A 25,507-nucleotide genomic window follows, 5' to 3' on the forward strand; every position below is an offset into this window, starting at 1 on the left:
TTCAATTCCTGTCACTGACTGACATTCAATCCCTGTCACTGTCCGAGAGTCAATCCCTGTCACTGACTGAGATTCAATACCTGTCACTGACTGAGGTTCAATCCCTATCACTGAATGTGTCTCAAACCCTGTCACTGACTGAAATTCAATCCCTGTCACTGACTGAAATTCAATCCCTGTCACTGACTGAGATTCAATCCCTTTCACTGAATGAGATTCAATTCCTGTCACTGACTGAGATTCAATCCCTTTCACAGATGAGATTCCATTCCTGTCACTGACTGTGATTCAATCCCTGGCACTGATTGAGATTCAATCCCTGTCACTGAGTGAGGTTCACTCCCTGTCACTGACTGAGCTTCAATCCCTGTCACTGACTGAGATTCAATCCCTGTCACTGACTGAGGTTCAAACCCTGTCAATGACTGAGGTTCAATTCCTGAAACTGACTGAGATTCAATCCCTGTCACTGACTGAGGTTCAATCCCTGTCACTGACTGAGGTTCAATCCCTGTCACTGAATCAGTGTCAATCCCTGTGATTGACTGAGATTCAATCCCTGTCACTAACTGAGATTCAATTCCTGTCACTGACTGAGGTTCAATCCCTGTCACTGACTGAGATTCAATTCCTGTCACTGACTGAGATTCAATTCCTGTCACTGACTGAGATTCAATCCCAGTCACTGACTGAGAGTCAATCCCTGTCACTGACTGAGATTCAATTCCTGTCAATGACTGAAATTCCATCCCTGTCACTGACTGAGATTCAATCCCTTTCACTGACTGAGATTCAATTCCTGTCACTGACTGAGATTCAATTCCTGTCACTGACTGAGATTCAATCCCTGTCACTGACTGAGAGTCAATCCCTTTCACTGACTGAGATTCAATACCTGTCACTGACTGAGGTTCAATCCCTATCACTGACTGTGTCTCAAAACCTTTCACTGACTGAATTTCAATTCCTGTGACTGACTGAAATTCCATCCCTGTCACTGATTGAGATTCAATCCTTTTCACTGACTGAGACTCAATTCCTGTCACTGACTGAGATTCAAACCCTTTCACTGACTGAGATTCAATTCCTGTCACTGATTGAGGATCAATTCCTGTCACTGACTGTGATTCAATCCGTGTCACTGATTAAAATTCAATTCCTGTCACTGACTGAGATTCAATTCCTGTCACTGACTGAGGTTCAATCTCTGACACTGACTGAGGATCAATCCCTGTGACTGACTGAGATTCAATCCCTATCACTGACTGAGATTCAATTCCTGTCACTGACTGAGATTCAATTCCTGTCACTGACCGAGATTCAATCCCTGTCACTGATTGAGATTCAATCCCAGTCACTGACTGAGATTCAATCCCAGTCTCTGAATTAGAGTCAATCCCTGTCATTGACTGAGGCTCAATCCATGTCACTGATTGAGGCTCAATCCATGTCTCTGAATATGATTCATTCCCAGTCGCTAACAGAGATTCAATCCCTGTCAGTATCTGAGGGTCAATCCCTGTCACTGACTGAGGTTTAGTCCCAGTCACTAACTGAGATTCATTCCCTGTCACTGACTGAGGTTTAATCCCTATCACTGACTGTGGCTGAAACACTGTCACTGACTGAGATTCAATCCCTGTCACAGACTGTGATTCAATCCCTGTCATTGACTGAGTTTCAATCCCTGTCACTGACTGAGAGTCAATCCCTGTCACTGACTGAGGTTCAATCCCTGTCACTGACTGAGGTTCAATCCCTGTCACTGACTGAGATTAAATCCCTGTCACTGACTGACATGCAATCCCTGTCACTGACTTAGAGACAATCCCTGTCACTGACTGAGATTCAATCCCTGTCACTGACTGAGGTTCAATCCCTGTCACTGACTGAGATTAAATCCCTGTCACTGACTGACATTCAATCCCTGTCACTGACTTAGAGACAATCCCTGTCACTGACTGAGATTCAATTCCTGTCACTGACTGAAATTCCATCCCTGTCACTGACTGAGATTCAATCCCTTTCACTGACTGAGATTCAATTCCTGTCACTGACTGAGATTCAATTCCTGTCACTGACTGAGATTCAATTCCTGTCAATGACTGAGGTTCATTTCCTGTCACTGACTGAGATTCAATCCCTGTCACTGACTGAGGTTCATTTCCTGTCACTGACTGAGTTTCAATCCCTGTCACTGACTGAGAGTCAATTCATGTCACTGATTGAGGATCAATTCCTGTCACTGACTGTGATTCAATCCGTGTCACTGACTGAGATTCAATCCCAGTCACTGACTGAGATTCAATCCCTGTCACTGTATCAGTGTCAATCCCTGTCATTGAATGAGATTCAATCCCTGTCACTGACTGAGATTCAATCCCTGTCACTGACTCAGAGTCAATCCCTGTCACTGACTGAGATTCAATTCCTGTCACTGACTGAGGTTCAATCCCTGTCACTGACTGAGGTTCAATTCCTGTCACTGACTGAGATTCAATCCCTGTCACTGACTGAGATTCAAACCCTGTCACTGACTGACATTCAATCCCTGTCACTGACTTAGAGAAAATCCCTGTCACTGACTGAGATTCAATTCCTGTCACTAACTGAAATTCCATCCCTGTCACTGACTGAGATTCAATCCCTGTCACTGACTGAGATTCAATCCCTTTCACTGACTGAGATTCAATTCCTGTCACTGACTGAGATTCAATTCCTGTCACTGAATGAGATTCAATCCCTGTCACTGTCCGAGAGTCAATCCCTGTCACTGACTGAAATTCAATTCCTGTCACTGACTGAAATTCCATCCCTGTCACTGACTGAGATCCAATCCCTTTCACTAACTGAGATTCAATTCCTGTCACTGACTGAGATTCAATCCCTTTCACAGACTGAGGTTCAATTCCTGTCACTGATTGAGGATCAATTCCTGTCACTGACTGTGATTCAATCCCTGGCACTGATTGAGATTCAATCCCTGTCACTGACTGAGGTTCACTCCCTGTCACTGACTGCGCTTCAATCCCTGTCACTGACTGAGATTCAATCCCTGTCACTGACTGAGGTACAATCCCTGTCACTGACTGAGATTCAATTCCTGTCACTGACTGAGATTCAATCCCTGTCCCTGACTGAGGATCAATCCCTGTCACTGACTGAGGTTCAATCCCTGACACTGACTGAGGATCAATCCCTGTCACTGACTGAGTTTCAATCCCTGTCACTGACTGAGAGTCAATTCCTGTCACTGATTGAGGATCAATTCCTGTCACTGACTGTGATTCAATCCGTGTCACTGACTGAGATTCAATCCCTGTCACTGACTGAGATTCAATCCCTTTCACTGACTGAGATTCAATTCCTGTCACTGATTGAGGATCAATTCCTGTCACTGACTGTGATTCAATCCCTTTCACTGACTGAGATTCAATTCCTGTCACTGACTGAGATTCAATTCCTGTCACTAACTGACATTCAATCCCTGTCACTGTCCGAGGGTCAATCCCTGTCACTGACTGAGATGCAATACCTGTCACTGACTGAGGTTCAATCCCTATCACTGACTGTGTCTCAAACCCTGTCACTGACTGAAATTCAATTCCTGTCACTGACTGAAATTCCATTCCTGTCACTGACTGAGATTCAATCCCTTTCACTGACTGAAATTCAATCCCTGTCACTGACTGAGATTCAATCCCTTTCACTGACTGAGAATCAATTCCTGTCACTGACTGAGATTCAATCCCTTTCACAGACTGAGATTCAATTCCTGTCACTGATTGAGGATCAATTCCTGTCACTGACTGTGATTCAATCCCTGGCACTGATTGAGATTCAATCCCTGTCACTGACTGAGGTTCAATCCCTGTCAATGACTGAGGTTCAATTCCTGAAACTGAGTGAGATCCAATTCCTGTCACTGACTGAGGTTCAATCCCTGTCACTGACTGAGATTCAATCCCTGTCACTGACTGAGATTCAATTCCTGTCACTGACTGAGATTCAATCCCTGTCATTGACTGAGGTTCAATCCCTGTCAATGACTGAGGTTCAATTCCTGAAACTGAGTGAGATTCAATCCCTGTCACTGACTGAGGTTCAATCCCTGTCACTGACTCAGAGTCAATCCCTGTCACTGACTGAGATTCAATTCCTGTCACTGACTGAGGTTCAATCCCTGTCACTGACTGAGGTTCAATTCCTGTCACTGACTGGGATTCAATCCCTGTCACTGACTGAGATTCAATTACTGTCACTGACTGACATTCAATCCCTGTCAATGACTTAGAGACAATCCCTGTCACTGACTGAGGTTCAATCCCTGTCACTGACTCAGAGTCAATCCCTGTCACTGACTGAGATTCAATTCCTGTCACTGACTGGGATTCAATCCCTGTCACTGACTGAGATTCAATCCCTGTCACTGACTGAGGTTCAATCCCTGTCACTGACTGAGGTTCAATTCCTGTCACTGACTGGGATTCAATCCCTGTCACTGACTGAGATTCAATCCCTGTCACTGACTGACATTCAATCCCTGTCACTGACTTAGAGACAATCCCTGTCACTGACTGAGGTTCAATCCCTGTCACTGACTCAGAGTCAATCCCTGTCACTGACTGAGGTTCAATCCCTGTCAATGACTGAGGTTCAATTCCTGAAACTGAGTGAGATTCAATTCCTGTCACTGACTGAGGTTTAATCCCTGTCACTGACTCAGAGTCAATCCCTGTCCCTGACTGAGATTCAATCCCTGTCACTGACTGAGATTCAATCCCTGTCACTGACTGAGGTTCAATCCCTGTCAATGACTGAGGTTCAATTCCTGAAACTGAGTGAGATTCAATCCCTGTCACTGACAGAGGTTCAATCCCTGTCACTGACTCAGAGTCAATCCCTGTCACTGACTGAGATTCAATTCCTGTCACTGACTGAGGTTCAATCCCTGTCACTGACTGAGGTTCAATTCCTGTCACTGACTGGGATTCAATCCCTGTCACTGACTGAGATTCAATCCCTGTCACTGACTGACATTAAATCCCTGTCACTGACTTAGAGACAATCCCTGTCACTGACTGAGATTCAATTCCTGTCACTGACTGAAATTCCATCCCTGTCACTGACTGAGATTCAATCCCTGTCACTGACTGAGATTCAATCCCTTTCACTGACTGAGATTCAATTCCTGTCACTGACTGATATTCAATTCCTGTCACTGACTGACATTCAATCCCTGTCACTGTCCGAGAGTCAATCCCTGTCACTGACTGAGATTCAACACCTGTCACTGACTGAGGTTCAATCCCTATCACTGAATGTGTCTCAAACCCTGTCACTGACTGAAATTCAATTCCTGTCACTGACTGAAATTCCATCGCTGTCACTGACTGAGATTCAATCCCTTTCACTGACTGAGATTCAATCCCTGTCACTGACTGAGATTCAATCCCTTTCACTGAATGAGATTCAATTCCTGTCACTGACTGAGATTCAATCCCTTTCACAGATGAGATTCAATTCCTGTCACTGACTGTGATTCAATCCCTGGCACTGATTGAGATTCAATCCCTGTCACTGAGTGAGGTTCACTCCCTGTCACTGACTGAGCTTCAATCCCTGTCACTGACTGAGATTCAATCCCTGTCACTGACTGAGGTTCAAACCCTGTCAATGACTGAGGTTCAATTCCTGAAACTGACTGAGATTCAATCCCTGTCACTGACTGAGGTTCAATCCCTGTCACTGACTGAGGTTCAATCCCTGTCACTGAATCAGTGTCAATCCCTGTCATTGACTGAGATTCAATCCCTGTCACTAACTGAGATTCAATTGCTGTCACTGACTGAGGTTCAATCCCTGTCACTGACTGAGATTCAATTCCTGTCACTGACTGAGATTCAATTCCTGTCACTGACTGAGATTCAATCCCAGTCACTGACTGAGAGTCAATCCCTGTCACTGACTGAGATTCAATTCCTGTCAATGACTGAAATTCCATCCCTGTCACTGACTGAGATTCAATCCCTTTCACTGACTGAGATTCAATTCCTGTCACTGACTGAGATTCAATTCCTGTCACTGACTGAGATTCAATCCCTGTCACTGACTGAGAGTCAATCCCTTTCACTGACTGAGATTCAATACCTGTCACTGACTGAGGTTCAATCCCTATCACTGACTGTGTCTCAAACCCTTTCACTGACTGAATTTCAATTCCTGTGACTGACTGAAATTCCATCCCTGTCACTGATTGAGATTCAATCCTTTTCACTGACTGAGACTCAATTCCTGTCACTGACTGAGATTCAAACCCTTTCACTGACTGAGATTCAATTCCTGTCACTGATTGAGGATCAATTCCTGTCACTGACTGTGATTCAATCCGTGTCACTGATTAAAATTCAATCCCTGTCACTGACTGAGATTCAATCCCTGTCACTGACTGAGGATCAATCCCTGTCACTGACTGAGGTTCAATCTCTGACACTGACTGAGGATCAATCCCTGTGACTGACTGAGATTCAATCCCTATCACTGACTGAGATTCAATTCCTGTCACTGACTGAGATTCAATTCCTGTCACTGACCGAGATTCAATCCCTGTCACTGATTGAGATTCAATCCCAGTCACTGACTGAGATTCAATCCCAGTCTCTGAATTAGAGTCAATCCCTGTCATTGACTGAGGCTCAATCCATGTCACTGATTGAGGCTCAATCCATGTCTCTGAATATGATTCATTCCCAGTCGCTAACAGAGATTCAATCCCTGTCAGTATCTGAGGGTCAATCCCTGTCACTGACTGAGGTTTAATCCCTATCACTGACTGTGGCTGAAACACTGTCACTGACTGAGATTCAATCCCTGTCACAGACTGTGATTCAATCCCTGTCATTGACTGAGTTTCAATCCCTGTCACTGACTGAAAGTCAATCCCTGTCACTGACTGAGGTTCAATCCCTGTCACTGACTGAGGTTCAATCCCTGTCACTGACTGAGATTAAATCCCTGTCACTGACTGACATTCAATCCCTGTCACTGACTTAGAGACAATCCCTGTCACTGACTGAGATTCAATCCCTGTCACTGACTGAGGTTCAATCCCTGTCACTGACTGAGATTAAATCCCTGTCACTGACTGACATTCAATCCCTGTCACTGACTTAGAGACAATCCCTGTCACTGACTGAGATTCAATTCCTGTCACTGACTGAAATTCCATCCCTGTCACTGACTGAGATTCAATCCCTTTCACTGACTGAGATTCAATTCCTGTCACTGACTGAGATTCAATTCCTGTCACTGACTGAGATTCAATTCCTGTCAATGACTGAGGTTCATTTCCTGTCACTGACTGAGATTCAATCCCTGTCACTGACTGAGGTTCATTTCCTGTCACTGACTGAGTTTCAATCCCTGTCACTGACTGAGAGTCAATTCATGTCACTGATTGCGGATCAATTCCTGTCACTGACTGTGATTCAATCCGTGTCACTGACTGAGATTCAATCCCTGTCACTGACTGAGATTCAATCCCTGTCACTGACTGAGGTACAATCCCTGTCACTGACTGAGATTCAATTCCTGTCACTGACTGAGATTCAATCCCTGTCCCTGACTGAGGATCAATCCCTGTCACTGACTGAGGTTCAATCCCTGACACTGACTGAGGATCAATCCCTGTCACTGACTGAGTTTCAATCCCTGTCACTGACTGAGAGTCAATTCCTGTCACTGATTGAGGATCAATTCCTGTCACTGACTGTGATTCAATCCGTGTCACTGACTGAGATTCAATCCCTGTCACTGACTGAGATTCAATCCCTTTCACTGACTGAGATTCAATTCCTGTCACTGATTGAGGATCAATTCCTGTCACTGACTGTGATTCAATCCCTTTCACTGACTGAGATTCAATTCCTGTCACTGACTGAGATTCAATTCCTGTCACTAACTGACATTCAATCCCTGTCACTGTCCGAGGGTCAATCCCTGTCACTGACTGAGATGCAATACCTGTCACTGACTGAGGTTCAATCCCTATCACTGACTGTGTCTCAAACCCTGTCACTGACTGAAATTCAATTCCTGTCACTGACTGAAATTCCATTCCTGTCACTGACTGAGATTCAATCCCTTTCACTGACTGAAATTCAATCCCTGTCACTGACTGAGATTCAATCCCTTTCACTGACTGAGATTCAATTCCTGTCACTGACTGAGATTCAATCCCTTTCACAGACTGAGATTCAATTCCTGTCACTGATTGAGGATCAATTCCTGTCACTGACTGTGATTCAATCCCTGGCACTGATTGAGATTCAATCCCTGTCACTTTCTGAGGTTCAATCCCTGTCAATGACTGAGGTTCAATTCCTGAAACTGAGTGAGATCCAATTCCTGTCACTGACTGAGGTTCAATCCCTGTCACTGACTGAGATTCAATCCCTGTCACTGACTGAGATTCAATTCCTGTCACTGACTGAGATTCAATCCCTGTCATTGACTGAGGTTCAATCCCTGTCAATGACTGAGGTTCAATTCCTGAAACTGAGTGAGATTCAATCCCTGTCACTGACTGAGGTTCAATCCCTGTCACTGACTCAGAGTCAATCCCTGTCACTGACTGAGATTCAATTCCTGTCACTGACTGAGGTTCAATCCCTGTCACTGACTGAGGTTCAATTCCTGTCACTGACTGGGATTCAATCCCTGTCACTGACTGAGATTCAATCCCTGTCACTGACTGACATTCAATCCCTGTCACTGACTTAGAGACAATCCCTGTCACTGACTGAGGTTCAATCCCTGTCACTGACTCAGAGTCAATCCCTGTCACTGACTGAGATTCAATTCCTGTCACTGACTGGGATTCAATCCCTGTCACTGACTGAGATTCAATCCCTGTCACTGACTGAGGTTCAATCCCTGTCACTGACTGAGGTTCAATTCCTGTCACTGACTGGGATTCAATCCCTGTCACTGACTGAGATTCAATCCCTGTCACTGACTGACATTCAATCCCTGTCACTGACTTAGAGACAATCCCTGTCACTGACTGAGGTTCAATCCCTGTCACTGACTCAGAGTCAATCCCTGTCACTGACTGAGGTTCAATCCCTGTCAATGACTGAGGTTCAATTCCTGAAACTGAGTGAGATTCAATTCCTGTCACTGACTGAGGTTTAATCCCTGTCACTGACTCAGAGTCAATCCCAGTCCCTGACTGAGATTCAATCCCTGTCACTGACTGAGATTCAATCCCTGTCACTGACTGAGGTTCAATCCCTGTCAATGACTGAGGTTCAATTCCTGAAACTGAGTGAGATTCAATCCCTGTCACTGACAGAGGTTCAATCCCTGTCACTGACTCAGAGTCAATCCCTGTCACTGACTGAGATTCAATTCCTGTCACTGACTGAGGTTCAATCCCTGTCACTGACTGAGGTTCAATTCCTGTCACTGACTGGGATTCAATCCCTGTCACTGACTGAGATTCAATCCCTGTCACTGACTGACATTAAATCCCTGTCACTGACTTAGAGACAATCCCTGTCACTGACTGAGATTCAATTCCTGTCACTGACTGAAATTCCATCCCTGTCACTGACTGAGATTCAATCCCTGTCACTGACTGAGATTCAATCCCTTTCACTGACTGAGATTCAATTCCTGTCACTGACTGATATTCAATTCCTGTCACTGACTGACATTCAATCCCTGTCACTGTCCGAGAGTCAATCCCTGTCACTGACTGAGATTCAATACCTGTCACTGACTGAGGTTCAATCCCTATCACTGAATGTGTCTCAAACCCTGTCACTGACTGAAATTCAATTCCTGTCACTGACTGAAATTCCATCGCTGTCACTGACTGAGATTCAATCCCTTTCACTGACTGAGATTCAATCCCTGTCACTGACTGAGATTCAATCCCTTTCACTGAATGAGATTCAATTCCTGTCACTGACTGAGATTCAATCCCTTTCACAGATGAGATTCAATTCCTGTCACTGACTGTGATTCAATCCCTGGCACTGATTGAGATTCAATCCCTGTCACTGAGTGAGGTTCACTCCCTGTCACTGACTGAGCTTCAATCCCTGTCACTGACTGAGATTCAATCCCTGTCACTGACTGAGGTTCAAACCCTGTCAATGACTGAGGTTCAATTCCTGAAACTGACTGAGATTCAATCCCTGTCACTGACTGAGGTTCAATCCCTGTCACTGACTGAGGTTCAATCCCTGTCACTGAATCAGTGTCAATCCCTGTCATTGACTGAGATTCAATCCCTGTCACTAACTGAGATTCAATTCCTGTCACTGACTGAGGTTCAATCCCTGTCACTGACTGAGATTCAATTCCTGTCACTGACTGAGATTCAATTCCTGTCACTGACTGAGATTCAATCCCAGTCACTGACTGAGAGTCAATCCCTGTCACTGACTGAGATTCAATTCCTGTCAATGACTGAAATTCCATCCCTGTCACTGACTGAGATTCAATCCCTTTCACTGACTGAGATTCAATTCCTGTCACTGACTGAGATTCAATTCCTGTCACTGACTGAGATTCAATCCCTGTCACTGACTGAGAGTCAATCCCTTTCACTGACTGAGATTCAATACCTGTCACTGACTGAGGTTCAATCCCTATCACTGACTGTGTCTCAAACCCTTTCACTGACTGAATTTCAATTCCTGTGACTGACTGAAATTCCATCCCTGTCACTGATTGAGATTCAATCCTTTTCACTGACTGAGACTCAATTCCTGTCACTGACTGAGATTCAAACCCTTTCACTGACTGAGATTCAATTCCTGTCACTGATTGAGGATCAATTCCTGTCACTGACTGTGATTCAATCCGTGTCACTGATTAAAATTCAATCCCTGTCACTGACTGAGATTCAATCCCTGTCACTGACTGAGGATCAATCCCTGTCACTGACTGAGGTTCAATCTCTGACACTGACTGAGGATCAATCCCTGTGACTGACTGAGATTCAATCCCTATCACTGACTGAGATTCAATTCCTGTCACTGACTGAGATTCAATTCCTGTCACTGACCGAGATTCAATCCCTGTCACTGATTGAGATTCAATCCCAGTCACTGACTGAGATTCAATCCCAGTCTCTGAATTAGAGTCAATCCCTGTCATTGACTGAGGCTCAATCCATGTCACTGATTGAGGCTCAATCCATGTCTCTGAATATGATTCATTCCCAGTCGCTAACAGAGATTCAATCCCTGTCAGTATCTGAGGGTCAATCCCTGTCACTGACTGAGGTTTAGTCCCAGTCACTAACTGAGATTCATTCCCTGTCACTGACTGAGGTTTAATCCCTATCACTGACTGTGGCTGAAACACTGTCACTGACTGAGATTCAATCCCTGTCACAGACTGTGATTCAATCCCTGTCATTGACTGAGTTTCAATCCCTGTCACTGACTGAAAGTCAATCCCTGTCACTGACTGAGGTTCAATCCCTGTCACTGACTGAGGTTCAATCCCTGTCACTGACTGAGATTAAATCCCTGTCACTGACTGACATTCAATCCCTGTCACTGACTTAGAGACAATCCCTGTCACTGACTGAGATTCAATCCCTGTCACTGACTGAGGTTCAATCCCTGTCACTGACTGAGATTAAATCCCTGTCACTGACTGACATTCAATCCCTGTCACTGACTTAGAGACAATCCCTGTCACTGACTGAGATTCAATTCCTGTCACTGACTGAAATTCCATCCCTGTCACTGACTGAGATTCAATCCCTTTCACTGACTGAGATTCAATTCCTGTCACTGACTGAGATTCAATTCCTGTCACTGACTGAGATTCAATTCCTGTCAATGACTGAGGTTCATTTCCTGTCACTGACTGAGATTCAATCCCTGTCACTGACTGAGGTTCATTTCCTGTCACTGACTGAGTTTCAATCCCTGTCACTGACTGAGAGTCAATTCATGTCACTGATTGAGGATCAATTCCTGTCACTGACTGTGATTCAATCCGTGTCACTGACTGAGATTCAATCCCTGTCACTGACTGAGATTCAATTCCTGTCACTGTATCAGTGTCAATCCCTGTCATTGACTGAGATTCAATCCCTGTCACTGACTGAGATTCAATCCCTGTCACTGACTCAGAGTCAATCCCTGTCACTGACTGAGATTCAATTCCTGTCACTGACTGAGGTTCAATCCCTGTCACTGACTGAGGTTCAATTCCTGTCACTGACTGAGATTCAATCCCTGTCACTGACTGAGATTCAAACCCTGTCACTGACTGACATTCAATCCCTGTCACTGACTTAGAGACAATCCCTGTCACTGACTGAGATTCAATTCCTGTCACTGACTGAAATTCCATCCCTGTCACTGACTGAGATTCAATCCCTGTCACTGACTGAGATTCAATCCCTTTCACTGACTGAGATTCAATTCCTGTCACTGACTGAGATTCAATTCCTGTCACTGACTGAGATTCAATCCCTGTCACTGTCCGAGAGTCAATCCCTGTCACTGACTGAAATTCAATTCCTGTCACTGACTGAAATTCCATCCCTGTCACTGACTGAGATCCAATCCCTTTCACTAACTGAGATTCAATTCCTGTCACTGACTGAGATTCAATCCCTTTCACAGACTGAGATTCAATTCCTGTCACTGATTGAGGATCAATTCCTGTCACTGACTGTGATTCAATCCCTGGCACTGATTGAGATTCAATCCCTGTCACTGACTGAGGTTCACTCCCTGTCACTGACTGCGCTTCAATCCCTGTCACTGACTGAGATTCAATCCCTGTCACTGACTGAGGTACAATCCCTGTCACTGACTGAGATTCAATTCCTGTCACTGAATGAGATTCAATCCCTGTCACTGACTGAGGATCAATCCCTGTCACTGACTGAGGTTCAATCCCTGACACTGACTGAGGATCAATCCCTGTCACTGACTGAGTTTCAATCCCTGTCACTGACTGAGAGTCAATTCCTGTCACTGATTGAGGATCAATTCCTGTCACTGACTGTGATTCAATCCGTGTCACTGACTGAGATTCAATCCCTGTCACTGACTGAGATTCAATCCCTTTCACTGACTGAGATTCAATTCCTGTCACTGACTGAGATTCAATTACTGTCAATGACTGAGATTCAATTCCTGTCACTGACTGAGTCAATCCCTGTCACTATCTGAGAGTCAATCCCTGTCACTGATTAAGATTCAATCCCTGTCACTGACTGAGATTCATTCCCTGTCACTGACTGAGGATCAATCCCTGACACTGACTGAGGATCAATCCCTGTCACTGATTGAGATCCAATCCCTGTAACTAACTGAGATTCAATCCCTATCACTGACTGAGATTCAATCGCTGTCACTGACTGAGGTTCAATCCCTGTCACTGACTCAGAGTCAATCCCTGTCACTGACTGAGATTCAATTCCTGTCACTGACTGAGGTTCAATCCCTGTCACTGACTGAGGTTCAATTCCTGTCACTGACTGGGATTCAATCCCTGTCACTGACTGAGATTCAATCCTGTCACTGACTGACATTCAATCCCTGTCACTGACTGAGGTTCAATTCCTGTCACTGACTCAGATTCAATCCCTGTCACTGACTGAGATTCAATCCCTTTCACTGACTGAGATTCAATTCCTGTCACTGACTGAGATTCAATTCCTGTCACTGAATGACATTCAATCCCTGTCACTGTCTGAGAGTCAATCCCTGTCACTGACTGAGATTCGATACCTGTCACTGACTGAGGTTGAATCCCTGTCACTGATTGAGGATCAATTCCTGTCACTGACTGTGATTCAATCCGTGTCACTGACTGAGATTCAATCCCTGTCACTGACTGAGATTCAATCCCTTTCACTGACTGAGATTCAATTCCTGTCACTGACTGAGATTCAATTACTGTCACTGACTGAGATTCAATTCCTGTCACTGACTGAGTCAATCCCTGTCACTATCTGAGAGTCAATCCCTGTCACTGATTAAGATTCAATCCCTGTCACTGACTGAGATTCATTCCCTGTCACTGACTGAGGATCAATCCCTGACACTGACTGAGGATCAATCCCTGTCACTGATTGAGATCCAATCCCTGTAACTAACTGAGATTCAATCCCTATCACTGACTGAGATTCAATCGCTGTCACTGACTGAGGTTCAATCCCTGTCACTGACTCAGAGTCAATCCCTGTCACTGACTGAGATTCAATTCCTGTCACTGACTGAGGTTCAATCCCTGTCACTGACTGAGGTTCAATTCCTGTCACTGACTGGGATTCAATCCCTGTCACTGACTGAGATTCAATCCTGTCACTGACTGACATTCAATCCCTGTCACTGACTGAGGTTCAATCCCTGTCACTGACTCAGAGTCAATCCCTGTCACTGACTGAGATTCAATCCCTGTCACTGACTGAGATTCAATTCCTGTCACTGACTGAGATTCAATCCCTGTCACTGACTGAGATTCAATCCCTTTCACTGACTGAGATTCAATTCCTGTCACTGACTGAGATTCAATTCCTGTCACTGAATGACATTCAATCCCTGTCACTGTCTGAGAGTCAATCCCTGTCACTGACTGAGATGCAATACCTGTCACTGACTGAGGTTGAATCCCTGTCACTGATTGAGGATCAATTCCTGTCACTGACTGTGATTCAATCCGTGTCACTGACTGAGATTCAATCCCTGTCACTGACTGAGATTCAATCCCTTTCACTGACTGAGATTCAATTCCTGTCACTGACTGAGATTCAATTACTGTCACTGACTGAGATTCAATTCCTGTCACTGACTGAGTCAATCCCTGTCACTATCTGAGAGTCAATCCCTGTCACTGATTAAGATTCAATCCCTGTCACTGACTGAGATTCATTCACTGTCACTGACTGAGGATCAATCCCTGACACTGACTGAGGATCAATCCCTGTCACTGATTGAGATCCAATCCCTGTAACTAACTGAGATTCAATCCCTATCACTGACTGAGATTCAATCGCTGTCACTGACTGAGGTTCAATCCCTGTCACTGACTCAGAGTCAATCCCTGTCACTGACTGAGATTCAATTCCTGTCACTGACTGTGGTTCAATCCCTGTCACTGACTGAGGTTCAATTCCTGTCACTGACTGGGATTCAATCCCTGTCACTGACTGAGATTCAATCCTGTCACTGACTGACATTCAATCCCTGTCACTGACTGAGGTTCAATCCCTGTCACTGACTCAGAGTCAATCCCTGTCACTGACTGAGATTCAATCCCTGTCACTGACTGAGATTCAATTCCTGTCACTGACTGAGATTCAATCCCTGTCACTGACTGAGATTCAATCCCTTTCACTGACTGAGATTCAATTCCTGTCACTGACTGAGATTCAATTCCTGTCACTGAATGACATTCAATCCCTGTCACTGTCTGAGAGTCAATCCCTGTCACTGACTGAGATGCAATACCTGTCACTGACTGAGGTTGAATCCCTGTCACTGATTGAGGATCAATTCCTGTCACTGACTGTGATTCAATCCCTTTCACTGACTGAGATTCAATCCTTTTCACTGACTGAGATTCAATTCCTGTCACTGACTGAGATTCAAACCCTTTCACTGACTGAGATTCAATTCCTGTCACTGATTGAGGATCAATTCCTGTCACTGACTGTGATTCAATCCCTTTCACTGACTGAGATTCAATTCCTGTCACTGACTGAGATTCAATTCCTGTCACTAACTGACATTCAATCCCTGTCACTGTCCGAGGGTCAATCCCTGTCACTGACTGAGATGCAATGCCTGTCACTGACTGAGGTTCAATCCCTATCACTGACTGTGTCTCAAACCCTGTCACTGACTGAAATTCAATTCCTGTCACTGACTGAAATTCCATTCCTGTCACTGACTGAGATTCAATCCCTTTCACTGACTGAAATTCCATCCCTGTCACTGACTGAGATTCAATTCCTGTCACTGACTGAGATTCAATCCCTTTCACAGACTGAGATTCAATTCCTGTCACTGATTGAGGATCAATTCCTGTCACTGACTGTGATTCAATCCCTGGCACTGATTGAGATTCAATCCCTGTCACTGACTGAGGTTCAATCCCTGTCAATGACTGAGGTTCAATTCCTGAAACTGAGTGAGATCCAATTCCTGTCACTGACTGAGGTTCAATCCCTGTCACTGACTGAGTTTCAATCCCTGTCACTGACTGAGATTCAATTCCTGTCACTGACTGAGATTCAATCCCTGTCATTGACTGAGGTTCAATCCCTGTCAATGACTGAGGTTCAATTCCTGAAACTGAGTGAGATTCAATCCCTGTCACTGCCTGAGGTTCAATCCCTGTCACTGACTCAGAGTCAATCCCTGTCACTGACTGAGATTCAATTCCTGTCACTGACTGAGGTTCAATCCCTGTCACTGACTGAGGTTCAATTCCTGTCACTGACTGGGATTCAATCCCTGTCACTGACTGAGATTCAATCCCTGTCACTGACGACATTCAATCCCTGTCACTGACTTAGAGACAATCCCTGTCACTGACTGAGGTTAAATCCCTGTCACTGACTCAGAGTCAATCCCTGTCACTGACTGAGATTCAATTCCTGTCACTGACTGAGGTTCAATCCCTGTCACTGACTGAGATTCAATCCCTGTCACTGACTGAGATTCAATCCCTTTCACTGACTGAGATTCAATTCCTGTCACTGACTGAGATTCAACTCCTGTCACTGACTGAGATTCAATCCCTGTCACTGACTGAGAGTCAATCCCTGTCACTGACTGAGATTCAATACCTGTCACTGACTGAGGTTCAATCCCTATCACTGATTGTGTCTCAAACCCTGTCACTGACTGAAATTCAATTCCTGTCACTGACTGAAATTCCATCCCTGTCACTGATTGAGATTCAATCCTTTTCACTGACTGAGATTCAATTCCTGTCACTGACTGAGATTCAATTCCTGTCACTGACTGAGATTCAATTCCTGTCACTGATTGAGGATCAATTCCTGTCACTGACTGTGATTCAATCCCTTTCACTGACTGAGATTCAATTCCTGTCACTGATTGAGATTCAATCCCTTTCACTGACTGAAATTCAATCCCTGTCACTGACTGAGATTCAATCTCTTTCACTGACTGAGATTCAATTCCTGTCACTGACTGAGATTCAATCCCTTTCACAGATGAGATTCAATTCCTGTCACTGATTGAGGATCAATTCCTGTCACTGATTGAGATTCAATCCCTGTCACTGAGTGAGGTTTACTCCCTGTCACTGACTGAGCTTCAATCAATGTCACTGACTGAGAGTCAATCCCTGTCACTGACTGAGATTCAATCCCTGTCACTGACTGAGGTTCAATCCCTGTCACTGACTGAGAGTAAATCCCTGTCACTGACTGACATTCAATCCCTGTCACTGACTTAGAGACAATCCCTGTCACAGACTGAGATTCAATTCCTGTCACTGACTGAAATTCCATCCCTGTCACTGACTGAGATTCAATCCCTTTCACTGACTGAGATTCAATTCCTGTCACTGACTGAGATTCAATTCCTGTCACTGACTGAGATTCAATTCCTGTCACTGACTGAGGTTCATTTCCTGTCACTGACTGAGATTCAATCCCTGTCTCTGACTGAGGTTCATTTCCTGTCACTGACTGAGTTTCAATCCCTGTCACTGACTGAGAGTCAATTCATGTCACTGATTGAGGATCAATTCCTGTCACTGACTGAGATTCAATCCCTGTCACTGAATCAGTGTCAATCCCTGTCATTGACTGAGATTCAATCCCTGTCACTGACTGAGATTCAATCCCTGTCACTGACTCAGAGTCAATCCCTGTCACTGACTGTGATTCAATTCCTGTCACTGACTGAGGTTCAATCCCTGTCACTGACTGAGGTTCAATTACTGTCACTGACTGAGATTCAATCTCTGTCACTGACTGAGATTCAAACCCTGTCACTGACTGACATTCAATCCCTGTCACTGACTTAGAGACAATCCCTGTCACTGACTGAGATTCAATTCCTGTCACTGACTGAAATTCCATCCCTGTCACTGACTGAGATTCAATCCCTGTCACTGACTGAGATTCAATCCGTTTCACTGACTGAGATTCAATTCCTGTCACTGACTGAGATTCAATTCATGTCACTGACTGAGATTCAATCCCTGTCACTGTCCGAGAGTCAATCCCTGTCACTGACTGAAATTCAATTCCTGTCACTGACTGAAATTCCATCCCTGTCACTGACTGAGATCCAATCCCTTTCACTAACTGAGATTCAATTCCTGTCACTGACTGAGATTCAATCCCTTTCACAGACTGAGATTCAATTCCTGTCACTGATTGAGGATCAATTCCTGTCACTGACTGTGATTCAATCCCTGGCACTGATTGAGATTCAATCCCTGTCACTGAGTGAGGTTCACTCCCTGTCACTGACTGCGCTTCAATCCCTGTCACTGACTGAGATTCAATCCCTGTCACTGACTGAGGTACAATCCCTGTCAAGGACTGAGATTCAATTCCTGTCACTGACTGAGATTCAATCCCTGTCACTGACTGAGGATCAATCCCTGTCACTGACTGAGGTTCAATTCCTGTCACTGACTGAGATTCAATCCCTGTCACTGACTGAGGTACAATCCCTGTCAAGGACTGAGATTCAATCCCTGTCACTGACTGAGGTTCAATCCCTGACACTGACTGAGGATCAATCCCTGTCACTGACTGAGTTTCAATCCCTGTCACTGACTGAGAGTCAATTCCTGTCACTGATTGAGGATCAATTCCTGTCACTGACTGTGATTCAATCCGTGTCACTGACTGAGATTCAATCCCTGTCACTGACTGAGATTCAATCCCTTTCACTGACTGAGATTCAATTCCTGTCACTGACTGAGATTCAATTCCTGTCACTGACTGAGATTCAATTCCTGTCACTGACTGAGTCAATCCCTGTCACTATCTGAGAGTCAATCCCTGTCACTGATTAAGATTCAATCCCTGTCACTGACTGAGATTCATTCCCTGTCACTGACTGAGGATCAATCCCTGACACTGACTGAGGATCAATCCCTGTCACTGATTGAGGTTCAATCCCTGTCACTGAATCAGTGTCAATCCCTGTCATTGACTGAGATTCAATCCCTGTCACTAACTGAGATTCAATTCCTGTCACTGACTGAGGTTCAATCCCTGTCACTGACTGAGATTCAATTCCTGTCACTGACTGAGATTCAATTCCGGTCACTGACTGAGATTCAATCCCTGTCACTGACTGAGAGTCAATCCCTGTCACTGACTGAGATTCAATTCCTGTCAATGACTGAAATTCCATCCCTGTCACTGACTGAGATTCAATCCCTTTCACTGACTGAGATTCAATTCCTGTCACTGACTGAGATTCAATTCCTGTCACTGACTGAGATTCAATCCCTGTCACTGACTGAGAGTCAATCCCTTTCACTGACTGAGATTCAATACCTGTCACTGACTGAGATTCAATCCCTGTCACTGACTGAGGATCAATCCCTGTCACTGACTGAGGTTCAATCCCTGACACTGACTGAGGATCAATCCCTGTCACTGACTGAGTTTCAATCCCTGTCACTGACTGAGAGTCAATTCCTGTCACTGATTGAGGATCAATTCCTGTCACTGACTGTGATTCAATCCGTGTCACTGACTGAGATTCAATCCCTGTCACTGACTGAGATTCAATCCCTTTCACTGACTGAGATTCAATTCCTGTCACTGACTGAGATTCAATTCCTGTCACTGACTGATTCAATCCCTGTCACTGACTGAGATGCAATACCTGTCACTGACTGAGGTTGAATCCCTGTCACTGATTGAGGATCAATTCCTGTCACTGACTGTGATTCAATCCCTTTCACTGACTGAGAATCAATCCTTTTCACTGACTGAGATTCAATTCCTGTCACTGACTGAGATTCAAACCCTTTCACTGACTGAGATTCAATTCCTGTCACTGATTGAGGATCAATTCCTGTCACTGACTGTGATTCAATCCCTTTCACTGACTGAGATTCAATTCCTGTCACTGACTGAGATTCAATTCCTGTCACTAACTGACATTCAATCCCTGTCACTGTCCGAGGGTCAATCCCTGTCACTGACTGAGATGCAATGCCTGTCACTGACTGAGGTTCAATCCCTATCACTGACTGTGTCTCAAACCCTGTCACTGACTGAAATTCAATTCCTGTCACTGACTGAAATTCCATTCCTGTCACTGACTGAGATTCAATCCCTTTCACTGACTGAAATTCCATCCCTGTCACTGACTGAGATTCAATTCCTGTCACTGACTGAGATTCAATCCCTTTCACAGACTGAGATTCAATTCCTGTCACTGATTGAGGATCAATTCCTGTCACTGACTGTGATTCAATCCCTGGCACTGATTGAGATTCAATCCCTGTCACTGACTGAGGTTCAATCCCTGTCAATGACTGAGGTTCAATTCCTGAAACTGAGTGAGATCCAATTCCTGTCACTGACTGAGGTTCAATCCCTGTCACTGACTGAGTTTCAATCCCTGTCACTGACTGAGATTCAATTCCTGTCACTGACTGAGATTCAATCCCTGTCATTGACTGAGGTTCAATCCCTGTCAATGACTGCGGTTCAATTCCTGAACCTGAGTGAGATTCAATCCCTGTCACTGACTGAGGTTCAATCCCTGTCACTGACTCAGAGTCAATCCCTGTCACTGACTGAGATTCAATTCCTGTCACTGACTGAGGTTCAATCCCTGTCACTGACTGAGGTTCAATTCCTGTCACTGACTGGGATTCAATCCCTGTCACTGACTGAGATTCAATCCCTGTCACTGACGACATTCAATCCCTGTCACTGACTTAGAGACAATCCCTGTCACTGACTGAGGTTCAATCCCTGTCACTGACTCAGAGTCAATCCCTGTCACTGACTGAGATTCAATTCCTGTCACTGACTGAGGTTCAATCCCTGTCACTGACTGAGATTCAATCCCTGTCACTGACTGAGATTCAATCCCTTTCACTGACTGAGATTCAATTCCTGTCACTGACTGAGATTCAACTCCTGTCACTGACTGAGATTCAATCCCTGTCACTGACTGAGAGTCAATCCCTGTCACTGACTGAGATTCAATACCTGTCACTGACTGAGGTTCAATCCCTATCACTGATTGTGTCTCAAACCATGTCACTGACTGAAATTCAATTCCTGTCACTGACTGAAATTCCATCCCTGTCACTGATTGAGATTCAATCCTTTTCACTGACTGAGATTCAATTCCTGTCACTGACTGAGATTCAATTCCTGTCACTGACTGAGATTCAATTCCTGTCACTGATTGAGGATCAATTCCTGTCACTGACTGTGATTCAATCCCTTTCACTGACTGAGATTCAATTCCTGTCACTGATTGAGATTCAATCCCTTTCACTGACTGAAATTCAATCCCTGTCACTGACTGAGATTCAATCTCTTTCACTGACTGAGATTCAATTCCTGTCACTGACTGAGATTCAATCCCTTTCACAGATGAGATTCAATTCCTGTCACTGATTGAGGATCAATTCCTGTCACTGACTGTGATTCAATCCCTGGCACTGATTGAGATTCAATCCCTGTCACTGAGTGAGGTTTACTCCATGTCACTGACTGAGCTTCAATCAATGTCACTGACTGAGAGTCAATCCCTGTCACTGACTGAGGTTCAATCCCTGTCACTGACTGAGGTTCAATCCCTGTCACTGACTTAGAGACAATCCCTGTCACTGACTGAGATTCAATCCCTGTCACTGACTGAGGTTCAATCCCTGTCACTGACTGAGAGTAAATCCCTGTCACTGACTGACATTCAATCCCTGTCACTGACTTAGAGACAATCCCTGTCACTGACTGAGATTCAATTCCTGTCACTGACTGAAATTCCATCCCTGTCACTGACTGAGATTCAATCCCTTTCACTGACTGAGATTCAATTCCTGTCACTGACTGAGATTCAATTCCTGTCACTGACTGAGATTCAATTCCTGTCACTGACTGAGGTTCATTTCCTGTCACTGACTGAGATTCAATCCCTGTCTCTGACTGAGGTTCATTTCCTGTCACTGACTGAGTTTCAATCCCTGTCACTGACTGAGAGTCAATTCTTGTCACTGATTGAGGATCAATTCCTGTCACTGACTGAGATTCAATCCCTGTCACTGAATCAGTGTCAATCCCTGTTATTGACTGAGATTCAATCCCTGTCACTGACTGAGATTCAATCCCTGTCACTGACTCAGAGTCAATCCCTGTCACTGACTGTGATTCAATTCCTGTCACTGACTGAGGTTCAATCCCTGTCACTGACGACATTCAATCCCTGTCACTGACTTAGAGACAATCCCTGTCACTGACTGAGGTTAAATCCCTGTCACTGACTCAGAGTCAATCCCTGTCACTGACTGAGATTCAATTCCTGTCACTGACTGAGGTTCAATCCCTGTCACTGACTGAGATTCAATCCCTGTCACTGACTGAGATTCAATCCCTTTCACTGACTGAGATTCAATTCCTGTCACTGACTGAGATTCAACTCCTGTCACTGACTGAGATTCAATCCCTGTCACTGACTGAGAGTCAATCCCTGTCACTGACTGAGATTCAATACCTGTCACTGACTGAGGTTCAATCCCTATCACTGATTGTGTCTCAAACCCTGTCACTGACTGAAATTCAATTCCTGTCACTGACTGAAATTCCATCCCTGTCACTGATTGAGATTCAATCCTTTTCACTGACTGAGATTCAATTCCTGTCACTGACTGAGATTCAATTCCTGTCACTGACTGAGATTCAATTCCTGTCACTGATTGAGGATCAATTCCTGTCACTGACTGTGATTCAATCCCTTTCACTGACTGAGATTCAATTCCTGTCACTGATTGAGATTCAATCCCTTTCACTGACTGAAATTCAATCCCTGTCACTGACTGAGATTCAATCTCTTTCACTGACTGAGATTCAATTCCTGTCACTGACTGAGATTCAATCCCTTTCACAGATGAGATTCAATTCCTGTCACTGATTGAGGATCAATTCCTGTCACTGATTGAGATTCAATCCCTGTCACTGAGTGAGGTTTACTCCCTGTCACTGACTGAGCTTCAATCAATGTCACTGACTGAGAGTCAATCCCTGTCACTGACTGAGATTCAATCCCTGTCACTGACTGAGGTTCAATCCCTGTCACTGACTGAGAGTAAATCCCTGTCACTGACTGACATTCAATCCCTGTCACTGACTTAGAGACAATCCCTGTCACTGACTGAGATTCAATTCCTGTCACTGACTGAAATTCCATCCCTGTCACTGACTGAGATTCAATCCCTTTCACTGACTGAGATTCAATTCCTGTCACTGACTGAGATTCAATTCCTGTCACTGACTGAGATTCAATTCCTGTCACTGACTGAGGTTCATTTCCTGTCACTGACTGAGATTCAATCCCTGTCTCTGACTGAGGTTCATTTCCTGTCACTGACTGAGTTTCAATCCCTGTCACTGACTGAGAGTCAATTCATGTCACTGATTGAGGATCAATTCCTGTCACTGACTGAGATTCAATCCCTGTCACTGAATCAGTGTCAATCCCTGTCATTGACTGAGATTCAATCCCTGTCACTGACTGAGATTCAATCCCTGTCACTGACTCAGAGTCAATCCCTGTCACTGACTGTGATTCAATTCCTGTCACTGACTGAGGTTCAATCCCTGTCACTGACTGAGGTTCAATTACTGTCACTGACTGAGATTCAATCTCTGTCACTGACTGAGATTCAAACCCTGTCACTGACTGACATTCAATCCCTGTCACTGACTTAGAGACAATCCCTGTCACTGACTGAGATTCAATTCCTGTCACTGACTGAAATTCCATCCCTGTCACTGACTGAGATTCAATCCCTGTCACTGACTGAGATTCAATCCGTTTCACTGACTGAGATTCAATTCCTGTCACTGACTGAGATTCAATTCATGTCACTGACTGAGATTCAATCCCTGTCACTGTCCGAGAGTCAATCCCTGTCACTGACTGAAATTCAATTCCTGTCACTGACTGAAATTCCATCCCTGTCACTGACTGAGATCCAATCCCTTTCACTAACTGAGATTCAATTCCTGTCACTGACTGAGATTCAATCCCTTTCACAGACTGAGATTCAATTCCTGTCACTGATTGAGGATCAATTCCTGTCACTGACTGTGATTCAATCCCTGGCACTGATTGAGATTCAATCCCTGTCACTGAGTGAGGTTCACTCCCTGTCACTGACTGCGCTTCAATCCCTGTCACTGACTGAGATTCAATCCCTGTCACTGACTGAGGTACAATCCCTGTCAAGGACTGAGATTCAATTCCTGTCACTGACTGAGATTCAATCCCTGTCACTGACTGAGGATCAATCCCTGTCACTGACTGAGGTTCAATTCCTGTCACTGACTGAGATTCAATCCCTGTCACTGACTGAGGTACAATCCCTGTCAAGGACTGAGATTCAATCCCTGTCACTGACTGAGGTTCAATCCCTGACACTGACTGAGGATCAATCCCTGTCACTGACTGAGTTTCAATCCCTGTCACTGACTGAGAGTCAATTCCTGTCACTGATTGAGGATCAATTCCTGTCACTGACTGTGATTCAATCCGTGTCACTGACTGAGATTCAATCCCTGTCACTGACTGAGATTCAATCCCTTTCACTGACTGAGATTCAATTCCTGTCACTGACTGAGATTCAATTCCTGTCACTGACTGAGATTCAATTCCTGTCACTGACTGAGTCAATCCCTGTCACTATCTGAGAGTCAATCCCTGTCACTGATTAAGATTCAATCCCTGTCACTGACTGAGATTCATTCCCTGTCACTGACTGAGGATCAATCCCTGACACTGACTGAGGATCAATCCCTGTCACTGATTGAGGTTCAATCCCTGTCACTGAATCAGTGTCAATCCCTGTCATTGACTGAGATTCAATCCCTGTCACTAACTGAGATTCAATTCCTGTCACTGACTGAGGTTCAATCCCTGTCACTGACTGAGATTCAATTCCTGTCACTGACTGAGATTCAATTCCTGTCACTGACTGAGATTCAATCCCTGTCACTGACTGAGAGTCAATCCCTGTCACTGACTGAGATTCAATTCCTGTCAATGACTGAAATTCCATCCCTGTCACTGACTGAGATTCAATCCCTTTCACTGACTGAGATTCAATTCCTGTCACTGACTGAGATTCAATTCCTGTCACTGACTGAGATTCAATCCCTGTCACTGACTGAGAGTCAATCCCTTTCACTGACTGAGATTCAATACCTGTCACTGACTGAGATTCAATCCCTGTCACTGACTGAGGATCAATCCCTGTCACTGAC

Source organism: Chiloscyllium plagiosum, unplaced genomic scaffold (genome assembly GCF_037043375.1).
Source record: "Chiloscyllium plagiosum isolate Xiang-an unplaced genomic scaffold, Cpla_swu_hap1 HiC_scaffold_18, whole genome shotgun sequence".
In the NCBI taxonomy this organism is placed as follows: domain Eukaryota; kingdom Metazoa; phylum Chordata; class Chondrichthyes; order Orectolobiformes; family Hemiscylliidae; genus Chiloscyllium; species Chiloscyllium plagiosum.